A 23,135-nucleotide genomic window follows, 5' to 3' on the forward strand; every position below is an offset into this window, starting at 1 on the left:
GCAGCGGCAGAAACGGCTCACGGGGTCGTGGAGAGTACGCGTGTGAGTGCACGTGGTGAGTGAGTGAGTACACGTGGTGTAGGCGGATGAGTACACCGAGTGATCATTCGTGGTGTATGAGGATGAGTGCACGTGGTGAGTGAGTGAGTACACGTGGCGTAGGCGGATGAGTACACCGAGTGATCATTCGTGGTGTATGAGGATGAGTGGACGTGGTGAGTGAGTGGGTACACGTGGCGTAGCAAGACGAGTACACGTGGTGAGTATACGTGGTGAATGAGGATGAGTGCACGTGGTGAGTGAGTGGGTGAGTACACGTAGAGTAGGATGATGCATGCTCCGTGAATTATTACATCGTGGGATTGTGAGAGATTGTGACGGCTTTGGAATACGATCCAGCAGTGGATTGACCATGGCTAGTAATGATGTGGGAGAGGATAATAATGCCGCCTGGTGAGTTTGGTGTGATAAATTCACGAGGTGATGAGTTGGATGTGATGAGTGCTGTCAGTGAGCGTCGTAATTAGCAATCATGCCAATTACTGCCAATCAATCAATCAGCCACTCAATGAGCCGCATGTATAACAAGCTGGAAGTCCATTGAGACGAAGTATCTTTAACGAGGGAGACCTGGGACACGGGCTAGCCCACAGCGTGCACCCTGACCGTGTTCTAATAACTCTGAGATTACAGAAGCTCCCCTTCTCAGAAGGACCATCGCCCGAAACGTCAGTCGCATATATGTAAACATTTTTTAAAATGAGTGGTAATTACGAATGCCGTGAGCGATGTTTAAGTTCCCCCGCCCCAGCACTGCATAGGAGGCAGCATTCATCATCAGCCATGTTCAATCCACTGCTGAATGAAAACCAGACCCCCCCACCCCCCCACGCACGCTATTGCACTCTCTCGCGATCCTGCGATGTACCAATCCACCTCGCGCCTGCGCACGAGCTGACTACGTCGCTCAATCTCCCTGGTGGACGTTTCCTCTGCTGGACTCGCTGCCCCAGGTTGGTCGAGATTCATCATTCATAGTTGTCGCTCCGCACTTGCGCACAGCAACTATTGTTGTCGACGCGCGTACGCTGTGATTCATTTCGCGAGTGGAGCAACTGTATTGCTGATCTTAATTTAGATCAAATTATAAGGGTTCACTGAGCTGTGTAAGCGCTTTTGCAGAAGCTACCTGGCCGCAAATGATAGCTCAACGAAGTGGCTTATCATTTGGAAATTCCTCGCGACCAAATCAATCTAAATAACCCAACCGCACCTTGATCCCAAATTTTAGAGGGGGGGGGGGTGGGGGGGGATAAACCGGAGGACCCGGAGAAAAATCGAAGCGAACAAATATTCAGACATCGGCGTCGGGATCGAATCCTCGACGACGAATCAAGACGTGAACTTCTGGACGAGGTCGTTAACATCTCTGCCACCGCGGCGCCCTTTAAACAACACGCGCACGCGCACGTGCAGCATTGGGTGTCACTCTTCGCATCCTGACCCGCATTAAGTACCGCTATTCGATTCAAGAGTCGTTCCGTTTTTTATTTTTCCACGTTTCGCATATGAACAAACGTGCGTCTTCTATCCACTGGTGGATGACGGCCTGTTGTTTGACCATAATCTTTGCCACGCTGATCAGCGCGGGTTAGTGGCCGGTAATCGAACTGAATTGAACCCTGTTCAGACTTCAGAACTGAGTGTGCTAACCACTACGCCACCGCTCCATCCCGGTCCCCCCCCCCCCTCCATAAAAAGGAAGGATGTTCTCGTATGTAGAACTTATTTCGCACCGTACGTAGCCAACTGCGCTAATCGCCGCTTTATCCTAAACAGAACCGTAGCGGACCGAGAAACGCCTTAAGTCGATGAACATTGGTTCCTAAAACGCACGATCCATGGATGCAATATGCATCGTTACACCGCCAGTGTGTGCGCGTGTGTGTTTACAAGATAGTGAGGAGCGGTGGAGCAGTGATTTAGCGCCCTGCGCTACAAACCAGGCAGACCGAGTTAGATTCCCGCTCAACGCCAACACCAGTGATGAATTATCTTGATCGGTCCTGGGCATCGCCTAGGACCGATCCAGCACCAATAAAGTGCGTACCTTATGGCGGTGAAAAAAACATCGCCACTGGGGAGACAAAGGCGGCCGGGCGTGGTTGCTGACCACCCCACCCCCTGGTGTACCGTGCCGGCCTTCATAGGGGCTACTCGCTAACAGCACTTGCCACAAAACTCTGCGAACGTTCATCCCAACATATGTACACATTAAAAAATATATATTTTAATAACACTCACGCGTTGAGTATAGATGAATATATATAAGCGACACGTTTAGTGAGATATATAACGTGGATGTATCGCGAACGGGGAGAGTGGAGCGGTGGCGCAGCGATTAGCGCACCGCTCCTTGAACTGTGCCCCGCCAGGATCTCCCTTCTCGCTCGCTCGCGATGTCGCAGGCAGGAACCCGTCATAGCACTTCACCCAACCCGCACTGACCGTCGCGGTGAAGTATGGTCAAACAATCTCCATCGGCGAGTACGGCGTGGGGGGATGCCTTCATCCAGCAGATAAAATGTTCTGCATTATTATTATTATTATTTGAGTAGTCGTTGTGTATATATATGTGTGTATTCATGCGGGTGCGCATGATTATGTATATGTGTATGTTCGTTGTATTCCATTGTGTGTATTTTATGAACGTGTGTGTGTGTGTGTGTATAAGATATTGTATATTCGTATCATATTAATTATTCATCGATCGGATTCGTGTCTTTCTCGTCGTCCGTTATGGACGTACACGCGCAGCGGCGAAACATCTGAACGTTCAGACATCCACGTGCACAGTAGGCGCGCGTGTGTGTGTGTGTGTCGTGTGTTTGCTGCGTGTGTGTGTTTGGTGTGGCTCGCTCGTGATTACTGATGTTGGCCCTGGGAAGACAAAGACGGCTTGGGGCGTGGTGTTGGTCACCCCACCCCCTCGTATGCAGTTGCGGTGTCCACAGGTGCTCGCTAACAGCACTGGCCCCAACAGTCTGTTAAAAGGCTAAACGGGTGGATCTTTATTTTATATGTATGTATATGTGTGTGTATATAGGGAGCGGCAGTGCCAACGGTTAGCGCGCTGCCCTACGAACCCGGCCACCTGAGTTCGATTCCTGCTCACTGCCAACACCAGTGACGATTGTCTGAAGCAGTCCTTGGCAAACCCTAGGTCGACTCGGCCTCAAATAAGTACCTGGTACGAGGAGTAAATATCGCCACCGAGAAGACAAAGGCGGCCGGGCGTGGTGCTGGTCACCCACCACCTCGTGTTCCGTGACGGCCTTCATAGGTGCTCGCTCACAGCACTTGCCCCAACAGTCGGTTAAGACTATACGGGGGGGGGGGGGGTCTTTGTCTTTGTTTGTGTGTGTGTATATATATATGCCTGCGTGATTTTAAACATCGCCTCCTGCACTCAAGTGGAAGCGATGTGTGTCTCTACTGCCTACAGTCGGTGCACAGTGCACGCTCGTTGTCGCCAAAACTCTGGGAACGCCTCTGCTGTTCGCGTTCTTTACTTGTGGTGGTGGTGGTGGTGCAGCGTGCCAGCGTGGGCATGCACGCCGCGCGGTCACCTATCTTCCCCACCCCGTATCCGTCTCATAAACAACATCGCAATGCACACCGCGCCCGCTCAGATGCGCCCACGTTTTAACTCATCGCGATACCCGGATGGAGCGGTGGGACGGTGCTTAGCGCGCCGCGACCCGAGTTCGACTCCCCCGGGGAGCATGGAACTTCGAACGTCAGTAGCGAGTGATGTCGTGACGAGTCCCTGCCTCTCCCGCTACCTTCAGCGCCATCCCGGGCACGCGCCAGCGTGGCGAAGTCTGGTTTCTACGTGAAGAAAAAAAATAAATGGTCACGTGTGTCCGCCACATTTCTGTATCCATCGGTGTATGGAGAATATCTGAAATGTGTTTGTGGATTTAATGTTATTTTCATGTTAATTTCACCGTACATATTTGCGTGTGTATAAGTATGTATATGTGTGTGTGTGTGTGTAGATATGCACGTGAAATATCCCGCCTCCTCCCTTCTACATCCATCCATCCACCCGTGGACACGAAGCGGAGCGTAATACACACAACGATATTAGTTTTGGAAGGAAACGTGGGAGCCGCCGATAAGATAGACGCCTCGCCTTCTCGTTATTGGCATGTCATTCTCACGATGACCCCAATACGGCGTGTATAATAAACTTGTGATTCCCTCATTTCGTCCCAAGACATTGGGTCACGCTTCCGCACACGCTCTCGTATATATATATTTTTATAGAAGCGAGAACTTTTGAGGCGAGTTTGCAAAAGCTGTTGGTTAAGGGGCGGTCGTTTCGGTCGGGCGGGCGGGCGAGCGGCTTGGAACGGGTGGAGGAAGGTTTAGTCAAAGCGGGGGGGGTGGGGGTTGGGGGTTTGGGGGGGGGTTGAGTGGGGGAGGTTTGCAGGAGTTATGGAGAGAAAAATGAGGTGGGGGTGGGGGGGGCTCCCCATACATTCCTGAACCCCCTCGCCTCTTCCCTTTAAGCTCCGCTCCAGGATACCCCCAAAGGTCTCCTCCCATTCTGCTGAAAGCAGCGCTATTTCATTTTTTCATTTTAAAGTGGGATTTTCTGCATCGTTATGCCCGCTTGAATTTGTGGGCGGGGGGGGGAGATTGGGTGGGGGGGGGTGAGAAATGAATTTGAGAATGAAAAGCAAGCATAGCCGAAAATCCCAATGCGCGGTTATAATAATAATAACGTGTCCATTCGTCGCATTGAGTCGGATACGGACGTGCGGATCAGAAACGCGGCCTCGACTGATAAGGGGGGAGGGAGAGGGAGAGAGAGAAAAGACGGAACAAAAGCTGGAAAGTGTCCAAAGAAGGACGCGTGGAATTGCACTCGGGGTCACGGGGAACGGATGGAGCGTTGCGAGTCGCGGGGGGAATCAGATGCGAATCTGGGAGATCATAGCGACCTGGGTAAGGACGCGTGACCGAATCGGAGAGATGGTGTCCGATGGAAGAGAGAGAGACCGGTGGTGGCGGTGGTAGTGGTGGTGGTAGTGGTGACGGGAACGAGGGCCCAAATGAGAGAGGACGGAGCGTTGGCTGACGAGGGAAGCACGTGATTGCGGGACTCGTGAGAATGATTGCGGAATCGTAGGATCGGAGTCGGGGGGCAGGGAGCTGGCGTGGGATGGCGTCGGAGTAAGGAGGCCTTTATCCAGCAGTGGATATGCAGTGGCTGCTGATGATTATGCTGATGATGATATCCGCTTTAAATATAGTATCTACGATTCGCGCAAACTCCGCAGGCATGCGGATAAACAACCAACCCCCAGTTTACGACCGAACCTTGCGCTGAACAACACGAAACAAAGTGATGAATCGTTTTCACTTATTCCATTAAAATGTGTAACATCGTCACAACAACAACAACAAACAACAAACAAACCAAGACTGCTTGCACTGGGTAGGGGGGGGGGGCGGCTTCAGGGTGCTGACCCCACGAGAAGATGAAACGGAATGAGGCCGACTCCCTGTGTGAGATCTTTATATATATATAAAACAAGCGCCCCAATTGCTCCTCCATCCCGGAGATATTTTCCATTGTCTCTCCCAGCCCCCCCCCCACCGGCAAATTACGGGGCGGCCAGCCCCTCGCTTGGCTTCCGATGCGAGCAGCCGCGGCGGCGGTGGCCAGCCCCGCAGCGATCACGCCGCGCCTCTTTCATCACGACGGGCCCACGAAATGCGACTTGACAGCCCTCTGATAATCTCTTATCATCGATGGATTTAAATACGCGAGAGAGAGAGAGGGAGAAGGGGAGGGATGGAGATAAGAGGCTGCCACGCTCTTCGTGCGTAACTCGTTGCGCAATAGAGCGCGGTTTATTTATTTTTGCCGCTCGTGTTCTCGACGCGAATTCGGAACCAAGCGTTTGTGGTAACTTATCCAGGGGTGAGCTTCCCTGGTTCCAATGATTGCACCCTCCGGGCCACGTTGATGCCTCGGTCGTCCACATTAATTGGCTGTTTCGTCTCATCCCTCGGCACTTCCACCATCACACTGGGGACACACAACTCAATCATTCACTCACTCACTCACTCGTACACTCGCCCAATCAATCACTCACTCATCCACTCAATGATTCATCCACTCTCTCACTCGCTCAACACACTCACTCGCGCGCTTACTTTACCACTCACTCTCCCCTCACTCACCATACTGCAGTTAACAACACTTCACTTCGTACTTGCTCGTACTGCTTCACTTTAGACTTCTCTCCCATAATCATCATCATCATCAACCACCATCGCCTATTTTGTCCAATTGCGTATAACAACCCTGCACAATTCAATACACTTTTCACTTCAATAGTGCTATTTGTTGCTGACCGCTCGGCTTTTTTGTCGGGAGAGGGGCTGTGCTCCGAGCATCTCGGGAATGAACAAACGTTTGCGTTTCTAGAAATCGGACCGGGCAGGAACACGTTATCGAGTCGAAGGTGTATAATCTGACGAATAAGTTTAACGATGTCCTTGTACGGCCTGACTCTCCAATATAGCTCTGCGTCAGTTCGATCAGGCGCGCCCTTGTTCGCTTGAACCCTGCGCTTCCAGTCGGCATGCTGCTGTTGTTGTTCCTGATGCACCACGGATCTCAAATGCAAACTAGCTGGGTAACTGGCTGCACGAGATGGTGGGTTTCTTTGTCCGTGTAACAAATACGCATTTGTTGATGTATCGATTGAATGCGTGCTGCGTTAGTATTGTGTCGTGATCATCGTCAGCAGCATCATCGTCAGCCATGGTCAATCCACTGCTGGATGAATGCCTCCCCAATCCGTAGAAATATCCCACCATCCCTCGATGTGATGTAACGTTCGTGCCGCATTCTCCGCAGTTAGTGTGAGACGCTCCTGAACAATAAGACGCACTGTGTACCCAACCAGTAGTTCATAAAGTTAAACAAATACGGTCACAAACACAACGCTCCCCCGCGTATAGCCTTACCAGATTGTGAGCGAGCAGCACGTATGAAGGCCGGCACGGCACACGAGGGGGTGGGTGGTCAGCACCACGCACGGCCGCCTTTGTCTCCCCAGTGGCGATGTTTACTACACACCGCACCGGGTACTCATTTGAGGCCGAGTCGACCTAGGGGAGGCCCATGACCGGTTCAGATAATCGTCACCGGTGTTGGCCGTGAGCGGGAATCGAACTCGGGACCCGGGGGTTCGTAGCGCGGCGCGCTAACAGCGGCGCTACCACGCACGCGCACAAGACGGATTGATTATAAGACGCGCCGCCAACTTTTACTTTAAATTGGAGTCGTACTAACAGTGCGTCTTATAATCGGCATAATACAGTAATTGTGGCTGTGTACTTCAATGTATTTAACCTCGGCTGAGACCCGTTCGCTAAGACCGATCGCCAGAGGGGGGTGGATCGCGGGGACGTCACTGGCGTTGGTCACCAATAACTCTTTTGATATTCGCCGATCGTGAGTTTTACGATTGGACCTGAGCTTAAGATAAGTAATATATATTTTAATTAAAAAAAAATCATGTAAAATGTGTGCAGGCACGTATTTTCAGACGTCGTAACAATTTATCGTAAAGTAGCACGTAGATTTTTTCGCAAGTTAATATATTCGGTCGTAACTATGTCATGCGCGCTAATGATGGGTCGATTAGAGAGAGGGGGACCGCAGTTGGTAACGAAAACAACTGTGCCTTGTTTTTTTGGGGGGGCCGGGGGTGGTAGGAGAGTTTGACCATATTTCACCGCGAAATATGTGTTCTACACACGTGCCGTGGTTGTAGGTGTGATGATGATGATGACGGTGGTGGTGCAGCGGTTAGCGCCCCGCGCAACGAACCTAGCGACCAGAGTTCGATTCCCGCTCACGGCTACCCACAAAATATGACGATTATCTGGGCCTCCCGTAGGTTGACTCGGCCTCAAATGAGTACCTGGTACTCTGTAAATATCATCACGGGAGAGAGACAAAGAGGGCCGGCCGTGGTGCTGGCAACCCTCCCCCTCTCGTGCGCCGTGCTGGCCTTAATAGGTGTTAGCTTAAAGCACTTGACTCAAAAGTCGATTACGGATATACGGGGGATATTTGATAGTATTTAAACACACGCGCGCATATCTTGCATATACTTGTTGAAAATATACAGCAATAACCACATTTAAATATATATTATGTTATCAGCATTAAACAACGAGGCCCTTTTTCAAGATAAGTGCATGATATAAATGGCTCCTGCATTTGATATTTAAACCGGTTTAATAAAATACATAACGATTAGCAACAGCATATTCATTCAAAGTCTTGTGTGTATACTGTATGTTGCATGCGCATTGCCTGAATGATACGCGCGTAACGCACGATACGCGCGTGTCGTGTCGGTGTCGCCGGTGCGATCGTGTGAACATCAGCACAGGGGAGACAAAGGCGGCCGAGCGTGGCGTTTCGCCCCCTTTCGTGGTGCTGTTCCTGGCCTTGACCAGGTGTCTTACTCGAGAGCACCACGCTAACCCCAACAGTCTGCTCATGCTACACACGTGCAGTGGCGTGCAGCAGCGTGGTGCCTGCGTTCGTTTGCCCGGATCGCTCAGTCCCGTCTGTCGGTCCCTCTTGCACATGATATCACGTATCAACAGCCATCACCGGCGCTAATAATAAGAATAAAAATAAATAATAATTGCAAAACTGCAGATGGTGAAAACAAATTCTCGCAGGCATTGTGGGGGGTGGGGGTGAGGGGGGGGCTGGGGCGGCGGGGGGGGGGGATAGGTAGCGAGTAGGTCTGAGAGCTTGATTCTGTAACAAATGATGTTTTCATCGCTGATACGGCAAGAGGGAGGAGGAGGAGAGAGAGAGAGGGAGGATAGAGGAAGCGAGATGGAGAGAGAGGGAGGGAGAGAGATTCGCTCTCGTATCGACAGGGAGACGCGGCGTCTTTGTGTTCGCCGGAGCAAAAAAAAAATCATCCCAAATGCTGCATAAGAGCCGCGCGCAGGGCAGGCTCGTTTCGGTAAACACACAATCATCCATTGCTAAGGCTCTCACTGATCGTTGTCAAATCCACTGCTGGATTGAAGTCTCCATATACCCCCCCCCACCACCACCTCCTACACCCCACCTAAGCCGTGTCGCTTTATTGGAGGTTGCTTCGCCATATTTCACCACGCTGGTTCAATGCGCGGGACATTCAGCCGATGGGAGGGGTGGTTCAAATTTCACTCGCCACTGATTTTAGCCGCGATATTCGAGAATCGAACTAGCGTGGTTATTTGTGTGTGTGTGGGGGGGGGGAGTGTTGTTGTAAGTCTGTGTTAGAACCTATTTAATGCACACACTGTGTTGATATTATCAAGGTCGTTTATCCGGGAAGGATACAAACGTATGTTACGTTACCAATCGAGTACTGTTAAATCTATCGAATAAACGTCCAAGTGCTTAGCTAAGCATCAAGGTGTGGGGCCAGTGCTGTTAGCGAGCACCTATTAAGACACGGGGGGGGGGGGGGTGTTTACAGAGTCACGCCCGACCGCCTTTGCCTTCCCGACAATGATATTTACACACCGCGTTATGCGTTCATTTAAGGGTTGAGTCGACCTAGGGAAGTCCCAGGACTGGTTCGGATACTTTAATAGTTCCAAGTGTTTGTCAGCCGTCGTCGGGAATCGAACCAATGTGGCAAGGGCTTGTGTGTTAGCGCAGTGCGCTAACGACACGCACACACACACACGTACAAAGACAAAGATTCCCCGTGTGGCCTTGGCAGACTGTTGGGGCAAGTGTTGTTAGCGAGCACCTATGAAGGCCGGCACGGCACACGAGGGGGGTGGGTGGCCAACACCACGCCCGGCCGCCTTTGTCTCCCCAGTGGCGATGCGGTTGCCGGGTGATTCTATAAAGACAAATGCAACATAAAGACACACACACATATACACATGAACGTACCTACATACACACACGTACAAATGCACACAGGCACTCTCAATGCTTTCTTTTGTGTGTTTGCACGTTGACGTGTGCCCTTTGTGTATGTTTATGAATATATATATAGACGCATATACGGAACACTTAAACACACTGTTAATTTTGTATCGTCGCATGCATGTGTGTATTTATGTCCACATCGACAGACGCATACTCTCCTCGTTATATATTCATCTGCGTGTGGAATAATAAAGATTCGGCCTTAAATGGGTAACCCGGTGCGGTGTGTAAACATCGCTACGAGGGAGACAAAGGCTGCCGGGCGTGGTGTTGGCCACCCACCCCCTCGTGTGTCGTGCCGGCCTTCATAGGTGCTCGCTAACAGCACTTGCCCCTACAGTCTGTCAAAGCTATATGTCTATATATATAAACACACACACACATCCATATATAGTCAACGCACACACGTAAAGAAAGACATACACGCATCAATATGTACAGACATAAAATCACACGTTTATGCACATTTATATACATATACGCACACGAGCACACCAAGAATATTTATACATTTGCATAATACACAAAACATACAGACACGTACATGCACACGCACAAAATGCATGTCTTTGTGTGTGTTTATTAATACACGTACACGTTTTTAACAGGCATGTTATCCAACATACATGCTTATGTGTTAATGAAATATACATGTCTGTGTGTACATCCATTGTGTGTGTGTACTTTTTGCGTGTGTGTTAATAAAAACACATAGAAATATATCCACAATCGATATCGGAGTGTGTAAGTATATGCATCAGTCTATTAAAGGCTATTCGGGGGATCTTTGTCTTCGCTTGCACGTGTATGTTGATGCACGTGTATGTTGATGCACGTGTATGTTGATGCACGTGTATGTTGATGCACGTGTATGTTGATGCACGTGTATTTCTCATGTCCGTGTTCGGTAGTGCAGCGGTTAGCGTGCTGCGCTACAAACCTTGAGCCTCCCCTAGGTCGACTCAGCCATAAATGACGACCTGGCGAGATGTGTAAGAAGGCGATGACTTTCCGTGCTTAAGATGTGCTCGCTAACAGCACTTGCCCCAAAGTCTATTAAATGTTTTAATACGGGGAGCATTTGTATTTGTTTTACTTCGTTACGTGTGTATGAGGTTTTTTTGTACTTGTTTTAATACACCTACAGATACACACATTATTATTAACACACACACAGACAAAGACGCACACACACAAACTAATATACAAACAAACACACACGCGCGCACAGCCATCTCTATTCATCGCGTGTGGATTACCATTGATTTTTATTCCGTCTATTATTATTATTGCAGAACAGTTCATTGCGTGTTGGGAGAGCGGCGGTGTTAAGGGATAAGAGAGCCTGGGTAACCCCCTTCGTCTTCACTGCTGCCTGTCGATTCTATCGATTCCGACAACAACAACCTCCCTCCCTCCCCCCCCCCCCCCCAAAAAAAATCAAGATTTTTGGGAATAAAGGAGGAGGAGTAGGTGGAGGCGGTGGTGGAGGATGGGAGGAACTTTAATGCTCGAGGTTTAGCATTGATTCCACGTGGGTTAAGGGAGCACGCGTCCCCTTGCCGGATGAGGTGTGCGTTGCCACGATGGTGGGGAGAGAGGGAGCCGCTACCTGGCGAATGGAGCAGGTGCACAGCACGTTGAGGAAGGGCCGTAGCGGTGGCTGCGATGGATGGACCCGCGCCTGGGTTCGACTCCATCTCACCGGCGCGCCGAGGCAGTTGACACAATGGGGAGAGATTCTCACACTCCCGCGGCCCTTACGCCTCGATCTCTGTTCACTCAGCAGCGCACGTGGGTGTACACCCGCTCGTGTCGCCTGGGTACGGCCGCGCTGCTCCTAACTAGTTCAGTGAACGCGGAGGAGGAGGCCAAACAGCCTCGTGGCGCCCCTTCAAACGGCAACGAAACTGTCAACCCTCTGAAACACAGACTGCACATACATGCAGTCTATAAGAGACATCGCATTGCTGTGAATGCACCGTGGCATCGCGTCGATCAGAGGGCATGGCCTTGTCATCGCTTCGCCATGTTCAATCCGCTGCTGGATAGATAGAGGCCTCCACGAGCAGCCGTCACCTCTCGAGCGCCGATCCCGCGATGTTCGTAATCCATCCAGCGGCGCCTTGGCTCCAACCCACGAGGTGCTACACGACTCCGTTAGACGTGCCCCGTGGACGCGCGTGCGTTCGACAGGGGCCGTAAGAATTATCGCGCGCAGCCCCTACGCGTCGGCTCCACGAGGTGTCCATAAATATTTCGGGATGAATACACTTTGACGATTCTTCTGAGGGTTGGTGCGCCAACATAATTCAACCGCGCGCAGCGCGTCGCGCTAACCAGCGCGTCGCCGCTCATCCGATCTGTCCCTGGCGCGGTGTTCGTCGACACAAAACGTGTCCTGTTGCACGGCCATCACCGCGACCGTGATGGATAAGCGTGATGCAAAGAGCCAAAGTAGCTGCCCCTGTATACGCTAGGCTATAGTTTAGCATATACAGCACGTATATGGTAGCATATACACAAACTAAGTTCGACATACACACGTCTGAGTGACGGTCGCGGTAGTCTTGGAGATTCCAGTTGCAATCTGAGTGGCCCCAGTAGGCAACACCAATGGTCTGGCGATATGAACGGGGGTCCCTGCAGCTACTGTGGTCCCAGTGGAATTCCATACGGACCGAGTCCGAGTTGAATCTGCGTGGGAGGAGGGGGGGCGCAATTGGTTAGCGCGTCCACTGGCGCTTACGATCCGGGTGGCGACCCGAGTTCGATTTCCGCCGACGGCTACCAATGCCAAGCGGCGATTATCTGAACGGGTTTCGGACCTCCTCGAGGTCGACTCAACCATACACGACAGCGCCGGGGGAGAGACAAATACGTCCGAACGAGGTGGTGTGATCCTTCCCACACCAAAGACAAAGATCCTCCGTATAGCCTGTAACAGACTTGGGGCAAGTGCTGTTAGCGAGCACCTATGGAGGCCGGCACGGCACATATGGGGGTGGGTGGCAAACACCACGCCCGGCCGCCTTTGTCTCTCTTAGTAGCGATGTTGAGGCTGAGTCGACCTAGGGGAGGTCCAGGACCGGTTCAGATAATCGTCACTGATGTTGGCCGTGACCGGGAATCGAACCCGGGTCGCCGGGTGGGTTCGTAGTGCAGCGTAGCGCTAACCGCTACACCACCGCTCCTCACACCACACATCCACACGCCTTGTTGGTGCCGTGTTGTTATTCGTTAGGTTCTCGCTAACATAACTTTCCCAGCAGCGGGCCCGTTGGTTAGGGGTTTGCACACTGGGGGGAGGTATCTTTATCTCGGTGGGGAGAAATTTTTGTATTTGTTCTCAAAACTTTTTGACCGTCATATCCAATTTTTCGATTTAAAGCTTCCGTGACTGCAGGCATTCGTCTTCTTGGTTCTTTCGGTAAAGTCACGTAGAATGGAAATAATAAAATAATAAAAATAAAACATTATAAAATTACGTTTTATTTCTACGTGACTTTACCGAAAGAACCAAGAAGACGTCATATCCAAGTTACGAGTGTGGCATGCGCGCTAACGAGCGCCCCCCGTCGCAGCATCCCCCGCCCGTATAAGTGGTGACGAGCGGGGGAGGGGGGCCGGTTTGATGAAGTTTCTGGGAGTTACGAAATTCGCGTGTCCCTGTGTCCGTGTGTGGAGCCGCCCTGGGTAGCAGCAGCGGCAGTCGCTTCGTTACCATTTCCCCGGATGCGCCAATTTCAATTATTCATGACCCGCCATTGCGGTGACATTTCCAAGTTTATTGGAAACTGTCAGCGAACATCATCGCGATACACAAACATTTGACAGCGAAAGTTCTGTGATGTATAATTAAAGAGCACATATCTCTCTCCCCCCTGTTCTCTGGCATCCGTTAAGGCTACACGTATGAATATATGCATGTATGCATATCGAATTATATACATAACGCTGAATTTGAATACACGGTCAGAAATTAGTGTCATTCATTCTCCTGAATATATATGTATTTGTGAAAGCGACAGAATTGGCGGACACAATCGAGACAGCCACTCGATCATGAAGAAGGGCCCGTTACCAGGTACCTCGCCCATTTTCACAATATTTGTCTCGATCTTGAGCAGTGTTGGTCGACTTGATTTTATTTTTTTTAAACCACGTGCTCTGTGCAGATTTCTCGATGCGGTGCTTCTTTCTAAATCGCGATGTACATTTCTACAAATCCGCACGGATTTGTCTATCTTTTATTTCCAGACGGTGTCGGTGAATTTGTCAGCAGAACATTTGTGAGAGTGATGAAACGATTTTTTTTACGTAGCTTTGTAAAATAAAAATAATCACTTCGAAGAAAATACACGGACATTATGGAGTTGAATTATATAATGCGGTTGCATATAAATATATAAATTGGAACACATCCAACATACAAAGGCAGCCTCTTGTGTGAATCCACTTTTGGAAATGGTTATCTGACCATACTTTAGCGCTGGTTGGTGTGGATTTGGAACTAATTGTGTGTGTATATACATGAAGGTTGATTGGCCGAATCGTCAACAACTGATATTTTTCTCATTGGCTGAACACAACATTATTGTTGTTGTATGTACCGAACTTGTGTGTGTGTGTGCATAGCTATGTAAGTATCGGTGCTCGATAACAGCACTTGCCCCGACAGTCTCTATAACTATCGGGTGACCTTTGCCTTATGTGCAAGTTTTTGCTATCGGACACTCAATGCAATTATCAGTGTCTGTGCATGGGACGCGCTGTGTTGGTGCGTATGTGAGAATATTTATACGGGTTCGGGAGCGGTAGCGCAGGGGTTTATTGCACTGCGCTACGAACCCGGCGACTCGAGTTCGATTCCCGCTCACGACCAATTGCGGTGAGTACCTGGTGCAGTGCGTCAAATCATCGCCACGAGGGAGACAAAGGCGACCGGGCGTGGTGATGGCTACTCCCCCCCCCCTCCTGTGTCGTTTCGGCCTTGATAGGTGCTCCCTAACAGCAATTGCCAAAATAGTTTCAAGGAAAAAGGGGGCTATTTGTATTTATGTATATATGCATATATGTGTGTGTATTTGTTGAAGGTCAACCGACCGAAACGTCGATTTATTTAATTTAAAAAAAGACCGGGTTGTATTTAAATTAAATAATGTTTCGTTTTACCTGTGTGTATGCGTGCGAAAATATGTATTGAGGGTGTGTGTGAGTCTATATGCGTGCGTACGTTTTATATTTTTAGTTAATTTGGTATTCCATGCAGAGGTATGTGTGTGGGTATAGTGGGAAGCGGTAGTGTAGTGCTTAGCGCACTGCGCTACGAACCCGGCGTCCCGAGATCGATTCCCACTCACGACCAACATCGGTGACGAATATCTGAGCAAGTCCTGGAGCCTGCCACCCTAGGTCGACTCAGCATTTCTATGAATACCTTGTGCATTACATCGTAGTGAACATCAGCACTGGCGGTGCAACGGAGGCCTGGCGTGTACTGTGCCGGCCTTCATAGGTGCTCGCTAACAGCAATCTGTTCAAGGCTATATGGGGAATATTTGTCTTTGTATGCATGTGTATGTATATATAATATGTATATTTCACTGTGTTCATTCAGCTCGGCAAACGCACGTGTTTTGATGTAATATTGTTAGAGATTGCACGCTATGTATACAAGCAGTGTGTGAATATATAACGAAACGTCGATATCTACATTTCCTCTAAATGACACTAAAAACAAAACGCGTATTCATATTTCGGATTAACTTGCTATGCAGACGCATGGAAGTACCCTACAACTCTTTACTTAAAGCATCGGTGACTGCAGGAATTCACATTATTTGGTTCTTTCGGTAAAGTCACGAAGATAGGTTCAAAAAAATAACAAAACATCCACGTGACTTTACCGAAAGACCCAAATAATAACCTATATATGTGTGTACATATATGTGTGTGTGTGTGTTTGCACGTATGTGCGTGTGTGTAGCTATGAATGTGAAACATCTCTGTAGATACACAATGGATGTTGACTTAAAACTTTCGTGACTGCATTCATTCATATTCTATGGTTATTTCGGAAATGTCACGTAGATTATTTTTTATTATTTTTTATTGTTATTATTATTTTTTCCTAGGTGACTTTACCGAAAGAACCATTGAATAGATATACAATGGGTGTTATTTTCGCATTCTTGGTAACCGTTTGGAAAAGATGACAAACGCTTACCGGTATGCCGTAAATATGAATTTGGCTGTATGTACGTTGAACTTCTTTCGCACTGTACGTAGCCAACCGTGATAATCGGAGGTGTAATGGTCATCGCACTGGACTTTACAATTCAGAGGTCGCCGGTTTGATTCCACCTCCCGGCGCTCGGGCGTTTAAACAACGGACGAGTTTCTCAAATCTCCCCCCCCCACCCCCTCTGACTGTCCACGCAGCGTGTGGTGTGGTTCCTCCCACCTGCATCTTTAAAGCCGTGTGGTTCAGCGTGGAAGAGAAGACCGAGTGTCCTCTAGAGCGCCCTCCACTGGAGGGGGCCCCTTCCGCCAGCAGTGGCGTGAGCGAGCAATTGCAGGGGCTGCGCCTGTACCCTTTTCCTGAGAAACGAGGGTGGGGAAAACGTAACGCTGGGTGATTTTCGGTCGCCGTGCCGTACGTACGTTCCACTTGAAACGGTTGCCGGAACCGATAACCTATTTACGAAAGCGCTTACCGGTTTCGCGGTTACGGTTTTAACAACTCGACTCCACGCGTATATGCACATTTCACGTAAACATATATGCATTTAGGTATTTGTATGTATGTATGTATGTTTGTGTGTGTGTATGTAAGTCTGTGTGTGTGTGTATATATGGTGGGGAGCGGTACTGTAGGGGTTAGCGTGCTGCGTTACGAACCCGGCGACTCGGGTTCGATTCCCGCTCACGGTAAAACCAGTTACGATTATCTGAAACTGTCCTGGGCCCTCCCCTAGGTCGGTTTCGGCCTCAAATAAGTACCTGGTGCGGTGCGTAAACATCAACACTAGGGAGACGAAGGCGGCCAGGCGTGGTTCAGGTCACCTGCCACCTTGTGTGCCGTGCCGGCCTGAATAGGTTCCACTCACGAACGGCACCTGCCCCAACAGTCTGTTAAAAGCTATAGAGGGGATCTTTGTCTATTTGCATGAATATATATTCTGTATACTACGTATTATATAGCATGCGTATGTATTCGTGTATATCTACGTCCTGTCAATATTTACGCGTATGCAGTTGTTTTGTTGGGCCTAAGAGTGCGATGCTCAGAGCCCTGCGCTACGAATCCGACAAACGCCGAGTTCGAATCCAGCTCACGGCCAACTTCGGTGACGCATATCTGAACCGGTCCTGGGCATTTCCCAATGTCGACTCCGCCTTAGAACGAATAACCCTGTGCGGTGTATAAATAGCAGCGCTGGCGAGAGATACAAATGCGGCTTGGCGTGGTGCTAGCTACACCCCCCATCGTTGCCGTGTTTCCTTCATGGGTGCTCGCAAACAATACTTGGCCCAGCAGTCAAATTAAACTATGGGCGGGGTGAGGATCTTTGTATATGTATGTATATATGTATGTGCCTGTGCCTAATGTATTATAATCCATGTACGTACCAAGCGTTGTTGAGTGTGAGGTTACAACGCAGGCACTGTACAGGATGAGGTGGTCAGACGCCCCGCCGAAAAGTGCTGTCCATGGTACCTATCCCGGGAAGAGCCACACGCGCGCAGGCGAGCCTACCGGATTCTAACAAAGTAACATCACAGGGTTACACAGTTGTCGGCAGCCGCAAGCAAGCCCTGTCTGTGGTGTCACGAACACGACGAGTGTGAACGCGTGGTGTGTGGCGTCTGCAGCCCACGCGCACACACAGGCGTTGTTACACCGAGAAACGTCGACGCGATATAGTGGCGAATGCGCGCTGTTACTGGGACATCGCGTTGCACTTTATGTATATGTATGCATTTAAATTATACGCATATATAATCACGGTTGCTGAGCACAGACCCAAAGGCACGAAACGCCAAGCAGCAGGCGACGAACAACACGATTCACGTTTAAAGAGATATTAGTTGTTCCCTTCCCAGCGCTATGTTGTGCACTATTTGAGTACTGTATTGCATTTGCTGCTGCTGCAGCAGCTATTGTAGAAGATCAATTATGCAGAGACATTCAACGGTGAGGACCCTCGCGTAAGCGACTAACCGTCCCTGCACCGAGAGAGAGAGAGAAAGAGAGAGCGAGAGAGAAACAGATAAACATCGATTCCTAAAGCAATATCCTCACATCGCACACGCATCGATTCAATAATCCAATACGGCAGTCGCGTTTAAAGATTGTTTTATCCCCCCAACCCCCATCCTCTTTTTGTTGTTATTGTTGTAACATTACTCCACGACATACATCTGAGTTTGAGTGAACCTGCACGGCCGCTGTTGGCAATAGCTGAAAGCCACGTGTTTGAATTACAATTCGAATGTGGCCACCATTTCACCCAGGAACAGAAATGATCCAGTTTATCTCTCGCGTCGCTGTTTGTTAGGGAATTGCGATTGAGCGGATCGATGCCGCTGATGTGAGCCACGTGGGTTTGAGCTCGGGGCCCGGTTCACGTTCGTCGCTGATAGATGTGTAACAATTCAATATTTCCTCCCGACGATGCGCACATCTCCTTCATCAATCGAAAATGTAATACAAGCCACAGTAATGCGAGTGTGGCCATGCAACCGAAACGATGTGCCGTATAGTAAACCCAATGTAGTCTGCGCGCCTTCAACGGACGGGGGCTCTGTGTGAATGGAGCGTAGATCCGCACACAAAGGCAAAAATCCCCCGTTATACTTTTAGAGCAAGTGCTGTTAGGGAGCACCTATGAAGGCCGGCACGGTGGGTGGCCAGAGACACACCCGGCCACCTTTGTCTCCCTAGTGGCGACGTTTACCCACCGCACCAGGTACTCATTTGAGGCTGAGTCGACCTAGGGGATGGTGGCTGGTTTTGGCCGTAAGCGGGAATCGAACTCGTGTTGCCGGGGTTCGTAGCGCATCGCGCTATCCGTTGCGCTACCGACCCACACACCCGCGCGCACACACGACACGCACACGCAGGGACAGCACGCACACAGAGCAGGGGACAGGGCGCACACAGAGCGGGTGGGCGAGAGGGTGGCTTTGTGTGGAAAAGGGGCTTTTTGGGGCAGAGAAACTGACGCTCACATTCCACTTGACTTGGTCCACAGTTCCTGGGGCCGGAGAGGGCAGAGCCCCCTCGCGCTAAGCACGCAATTAAAATGGTTATCAAACAGAGGCGAGAGGAGCCAGACGAGAATTTGCATTCAAGAGTGGACAGGCGGACAAAACAAAAACAACACACGTCCCTATGTCCTCTGTCGCCTTTCTTCCTTCCGTATAATTCCTGATTATTTATCTCTCGTCTCATCTGTCTCCCGCCACCCCGTTTGAGTGCTCTCCCCCATCGCTCTGCCCCCCCCCACCGCCCCACCAAAGTTTTTTTTGTTTCGTTTTATCCGCTTAGTTTCTGCAGTTTGCGTCTCTATGAACGCCGTCTTATATGCACGCTTTCTTCATTATTAGCGATATTCTCTTTCAACTCGCTCCCTTCCCTCTCTTTCTTTCGCCCTCTCATAATCCTTTACTTGTGCATGTCTATATCTCGTCTCTCTCGCTGTCGCTTGGCTTGTCGTTTGAGTGTTCCCCTCTAACTTGTTTAGATGTATTCTAATTGTTACTTAGCTTCTGGGATTCTTTACAGTGAACTTAACCCCCCCCCCCCCCTCGTTCGCCTGATATTCGTTCTCGATTCATATAGCCCCCCCTTTCTCTCTGCCTCTTGCTCCCTCTACAATTGAAATCGTTTCTCAGTTGTTTAAATTTGCTTAAGGCTCCGGTGTTTTTTTTGTTACTATTATATGACCACGTCTGTTATATATATGCAATGTTCGTTGTGGTATAATGTTGCTTGAGGTTTGTTATTGCAAGCACATTATCAAACAACTTAAACCAAGCATTTGGTAATGATGATGCTGCTGCGTTGGCATTGGTGAAAAAGCACAATTTTAACGAAAACAAATTCAACACACTCGTCCACAACACTTTAAAATATTAAACTAATATTTGGTCATCAGCCACGGCCCAGGCTATGACGATGTTTCATATGGCATCAAGAGGAGGGCCGTTGCCCGATACGAATAACTGGTGTGTGAGTTAAATAAGTTCCAATGCAAAGTGGATATTTGATAAGTTCATATTATTCATTTTGTAACGGTGCTTTTTTTTTATTTTTTCTGTCCAACAGAGATTCACGCACGCACAGTTGATAAATAATTCACCCAGGAAACGAGCTAAAGATGTGGCGATTGACGTTGTGTTGTACTGGTGTTGTTGCTTAGTTCACACGCGATAGATTGCATCTTATCTGCTGATAGTTTACATTTTACCAAAAACCCTCCAAATGCAAACACACAAACGGTGTGTATCTAATGGCAACGTGTTAGATGCCACGTGCCCGTTATCATGACAATGCTCGTACATGCACGAGTTTATAATTTTGTTGTGTATTTACGAACCAATCCATTCAACACACACGCGGTGTGCATCTGTGTGTGTGTGAGTTTCTTTGTTGAATTCGTCGATTCGTAAATATACAACGATAATATGATCGTGCCTGTACGGGCATTGTGATGATAACGGTCACGTGCCATCTAACACGCGTGCCGTTAGCACTCACTCACCCGTGGGCAACTCGTAAATTCCGCGATGCATTTCCCCAATGCTTCCGTGTCATAAGTTACGAACGAGTTTGTATATTTCACCATAAATTTGAATCTCATGTCAATGTTCGTTGCACTTGAGCACTGAAAAATCTCTGCTCTTCTCTGGTACGTTGCATTCTATCGACGAAAACTCGTTGCCAATATGTCCCTTGATGGTATTGTCATACAGGACTTGATAGCCATCAAACATTCGTTACAATCAATCTATGCCGCGAGTGGTTTCCTGGCTGCTGGCTAGGCACCTCTCCACCCCAACACTAACTCTGTTGTCATTGGCTTGCGGGTCGCTTTTATAAAAGCAAAGCTAGCTGGGTAACTGGCTAAACGAGATTTTCAGTAGAACAAATGAGCGTTACGTTGAAATGACAGAAGGAGTTCGAAAGACATTTAATAATCATATGTAGCGACACTAAAGAGGTGGCAGTAACGAATGCAGAAAACTGACCACGATTTATTTGTTATGTATCTATGTTGAACTTCTTTCGCACCGTACGTAGCCAACCATGCTAATCGGAGTTGCGGGGAGTGGGGGAAGGACATCAAACCAAACGCACAAAGCAGTTCTACAGAAATTAGTTTTCCGTTTAAGAAGGACTCCACGCGTTAGGCGAGTCACTCGGTTCACTGGCGATAGGGAGTGTGCGTGTGTGCGTGTGTGTGCGTGTGTGTGTGTGTGCGTGTGTGTGTGCGTGTGTGTGTGCGTGTGTGTGTTACTTGTTTGCGTGTGTGCGTGTGTGTGTACGCGCACGTGTGTGTGTGTGTGTGTGCGTGTGTGTGTACGCGCACGTGCGTGTGCGTGTGTGCGTGTGTGTGTGCGTGTGTGTGTAAGCGTGCGCGTGCGTGCGTGTGTGCGTGTGTGTGTACGCGTGTGTGTGTGCGTGCGTGTGTGTGCGTGTGTGTGCGTGTGTGTGCGTGTGCGTGTGTGTGTGTGCGTTTGTGCGTGTGTGTGTACGCGTGTGTGTGTGCGTGCGTGTGTGTGTGTATACGTGTGTGTGCGTGTGTGTGCGTGTGTGCGTGCGTGCGCTCGCGTGTTGAGCGCGAGCTCTCCGGGCGAGGTGTCGAACCTCGGGGTGACGTTGCCCTCGTGAGTGCGGTGACCACAATCAACCCCGTCCGGCCATCGCTTTGTAGTTTACATCTCGATCTGGGTCCGAGACACCGCAGCGAACACCTCCCCCCCCCTACCCCCCACACCAACTCCACTCCCTCGTACATCTCCTAGAGCGCCGTGGGGACCTCGGAAGAAGAAGATGGTCACAAGATCTCCGCTCGCTGTTGACTTCTTCACACACACAAACACGCCTCACCACCTACACCAGTCGCCACCTCCTCCTCCTCCTCATCCCCCCAATAGATGTCTGTGTAAATGTGGCGCATGCTGTAACATTTGCTCAATAAAGCAGAAATAATAAAGAACATCCCTGTGTCTGGTTTAAAATATTTGCGTTGAAGTTTTAATCGTCTTGTCACCCGAAACGCATTACCTTATTGCACGTGTTGTGCGTGCGGCTGTGTGTTGTGTTTGGGGAGCGGTGGTGTAGCGTCAAACGCGCTGCGCTACGAACCCGGTGACGATTATCTGAACCGGTCCTGGGCCTCCCCTAGGTCGACTTGGCATCAAGCGAGTGCCTGGTGCGGTGTGTAAACATCGCGGCGATGGAGACTAACGTGGCCGGGCGTGGTTCTGGCCACCCACTCCCTCGTGTGCCTCAAAATTGTGAGGCTATACGGGGGATCTTTGCGTGGCTCATGGGAGTTTGTGAAAGTGGTAGACCGTGCACGGCTGTGTGAGCTTTGATTCGTAACCGCACGCAGCTGAGATCGACCATCCAGTTGAGCCAATTTAAATCTCGACGCAAGCGGGGCCGAGGCGTGTTTGAAAATTCGTCTTCATCGCCGCTTATGTACCTGCCCGTTGTTGTTCACCTTCCCAGTCGTCTGGACACCCGACTGGTGGAGAATGCTTCACTCTCAGTCGCACGCCCCGCGTCTGCTAAGCCACCGAGTAGGTTTGCTTCGAAAACGAACGACAACCAAGTTTGGCATTGAGCGACTGCCACGTGGTCTCACCCCCCCAAAAAAAATAATACATCGATCATCGTAGATGGCTACGGAAACACAAGTGATAGGTTTGGGTTGGTTTTATGTTGGCACGGGTTAACCCCCATTGGGCAATGAACGTCCGTTTTTCGACCTGCTGGTTCCACCGCAGAAACCTGATTTACAACAGCGACAACAGCAAACAAACACGCGAACATAAACAA

General features: G+C 49.7%; 1 long non-coding RNA gene across 1 annotated transcript in view; it reads left to right on the forward strand.

The window, feature by feature from the left end:
- Positions 1-22,238, forward strand: part of LOC144946021 (uncharacterized) — a 44,511-nt gene extending 22,273 nt beyond the window's left edge. The window contains exon 3 of the long non-coding RNA XR_013639739.1: positions 22,094-22,238. This is a non-coding gene — a long non-coding RNA (uncharacterized LOC144946021). The remainder of the gene's footprint in view (positions 1-22,093) is intronic.
- Positions 22,239-23,135: the final 897 nt, after the last annotated feature.

This window comes from Lampetra fluviatilis, chromosome 39 (assembly GCF_964198595.1).
Source record: "Lampetra fluviatilis chromosome 39, kcLamFluv1.1, whole genome shotgun sequence".
Lineage (NCBI taxonomy): Eukaryota > Metazoa > Chordata > Hyperoartia > Petromyzontiformes > Petromyzontidae > Lampetra > Lampetra fluviatilis.